The sequence below is a fragment of the Solanum dulcamara genome, chromosome 10 (genome assembly GCF_947179165.1).
Source record: "Solanum dulcamara chromosome 10, daSolDulc1.2, whole genome shotgun sequence".
Lineage (NCBI taxonomy): Eukaryota > Viridiplantae > Streptophyta > Magnoliopsida > Solanales > Solanaceae > Solanum > Solanum dulcamara.
In genome coordinates this window covers 49,226,770-49,229,435 of record NC_077246.1, presented here as the reverse complement: position 1 = coordinate 49,229,435, position 2,666 = coordinate 49,226,770, and positions in this window count along the sequence as shown.

Genomic DNA, 2,666 nt, shown 5'->3' with positions numbered 1-2,666 from the left:
TGAACTTTAATTATATGAATTAATTAATTATAAATTGAATTAATTAGAATTTGTAGTCTCGATGAATTATAGCCATTATGAACTAATTAATTAAGCTTGAATATATGTAATTTTGTAGATGGATCATCGTTTGTGGATGTATAACATGCATTATGAAGTTGGTGGTGGTTTGAAACCTGAATTTATTAACGGTGTAAGAAGTTTTATCGATCATGCCATGACACTTGATGTTTTTAAGCGAAATGGATTGGTTAGGTGTCCTTGTCGTGAATGTAGGTGCTTGAAATTTTTTAATCCAGATATAGTTATGGTTCATTTGTATAGTAATGGATTTAAGCCTAGATATTTTGTATGGGTTGATCATAGAGAAATAGATGGATTGAATAATATATTTTATAATCTGCTGCTCGTTGATGAATATAATATGCTTGCACCACATGGTCAAATTAGGGTTGAACATGATAGAGTTCTACATGATAGAGTTCAACATTATACATTTCAACATGATAGAGTTCATGAAATGGTTAATGATGCTTTTGGGGTTCAAGGTGGGATGGAACCCGAATAATATTTTGATGAAACTCCTAATGAATAAGCAAGATGCTTCTATCAACATTTAGAAGAGGCTAATCGTCCACTATGTGAAGGGAGTCCGCATTCTGCTTTGTCAGTTGCAGTTAGGTTAATGAATATTAAATCAGATTGGAGTGTTCCTCATGTGCCTATAGACTCAATGGTTGATCTTTTGGGCGAATTGGTTAATCCTGAGTTTAACATATCTAAGAATTTCTATTAGGCAAAGAGATTGATTTCGAAGTTAGGATTTTTGTATGATAGAATTCATTGTTGTGTTAATGACTACATGTTGTTCTACAAGACTGATAATGAGTTAGAAAATTGTAAGTTTTGTGGACAAGTTCGTTATAAGAGGACTCCTACTGTAAAGATGGTCCCAATTAAGGAGATGCATTTCAGCTAACGCCTGAACAATCCAATCAAATTTGGACAGAAAAAGTGGTTGGAGGTAGCCACAAGGGCCGAATATATGGAATGAGCTCTAGAAATAATGTACGACGAATCCAATCATGTTTAGAAGATATTAGATCATCGCATCATGCCGAGGCCATTAACGGGGTTCAGATAGCTGCAATGTCTCAGCAAATTATAGAACTTATACGCGCATTGACAGAATCAAAGAAAAAGAAGGGACGCAGATCAAAAAAGTATTAATGAACAAGTTGAGCAAATTAGAGAACAAGTGCTCAACCTCGTCCGTCAGCCTCCTCCCCGTTATTCAAGAGGGTCCACTTCGGATGATTTCGATAATAGTGATGAATATATAGCAAATAGTCCTTTGGGTTTCATATGTTAGTTTATGAACATTTTGAATTTTTTTGTTAACTTTGAAACACTTTAAATCATTCTAAATTATGATTTTATTCGTTTTAAGTGTTTAATTATGTTTGTTATTATGTATTTTGCGTATTTTGTTTGTTGTTATTTGTGTTTGAATGGGCTGAATTGCATACAAATGAATTGAATTTTGATTGCAGGTGGGCAGTAGTCAAAAATATTGCAGAAAAGCGACGGATAGGGCCCTTTAGTCCGTCGCTTTTCTGGATTTTTTTTTATATTTTCCAGAAAAGCGACGGACAAAGACTCAAAGTCCGTCGCTTTTCTGCAAATTTTTAAGAAGCCAATATAAACAAAGCGACGGATGGAGACTAATAGTCCGTCGCTTTCTATTAAATAATTACTTTTTTAAAAAAAAATAAAAAGACGGAGTCCATCGTTTTTTATATATATTTTTTAATTAAAAAAATTAGGGGCGACTCAGTCCATCGCTTTTTACGACCCTGTCTGTCGCTCTTGTAAAAGTGTCGAGCAAAAAAGCGACGGAAGTGACTGCGTCGCTTTTTCGTCGAATTTGACCAAAAAAGCAACGCAGTCCGTCTCTTTGTTGCGTCATTTTTTCATATTTTTTAGTAGTGATTTTTTCATGTTTGTATGATTTATTATAATATTATTTTTAAAATTATCATAGAAAAAGAAAACGATGGAGAGGATTATAATGTGGAGAATTGAACTCTCACCAACAAAGTAAAAATTTTAGATAGTCAATCAACTGAGATACTAATATTCCCCTTAATGTCTATTTTAGTCTCTTCCATATTATGTGCCCTCTTTTCCTTATTTATTTTTAATATATTCTATGTTTAATCTCAATTCTAAAAATCATAATTTAAAATTCCCACAATCTCTATTTTCCCATCCCCATCCCCCTTCCCCCTCCCCCCCCCAAAAAAAAACATGTAATGCTAATTTAGATTTCCATTTTTGGTTTTTCTAATTTCAATTCTTTTCTTGATACATATGTGACATATAATTCGTTTAGTTTAAGAAATTTGGTGAAATATTCTTTTAATTTACTTAAGTGCGGAATGTTATTATAAATGCATCCTTCCCCAACCCGAGACCCACCTTTTGAACGTGATCCTAACCAAGGACAAACTCTCAACTGTGTACCCAAATTCCAAAAAAGGGTCTTGACTCCTAGATCCTAATCATGAGCCTGAGACACCAGACCTGACTTTTGTCTCCTAGATATTGACCCTGACCCCGACTTGGGGATCTATTACTTCACTCTCAATGAGAGATTCAACCTC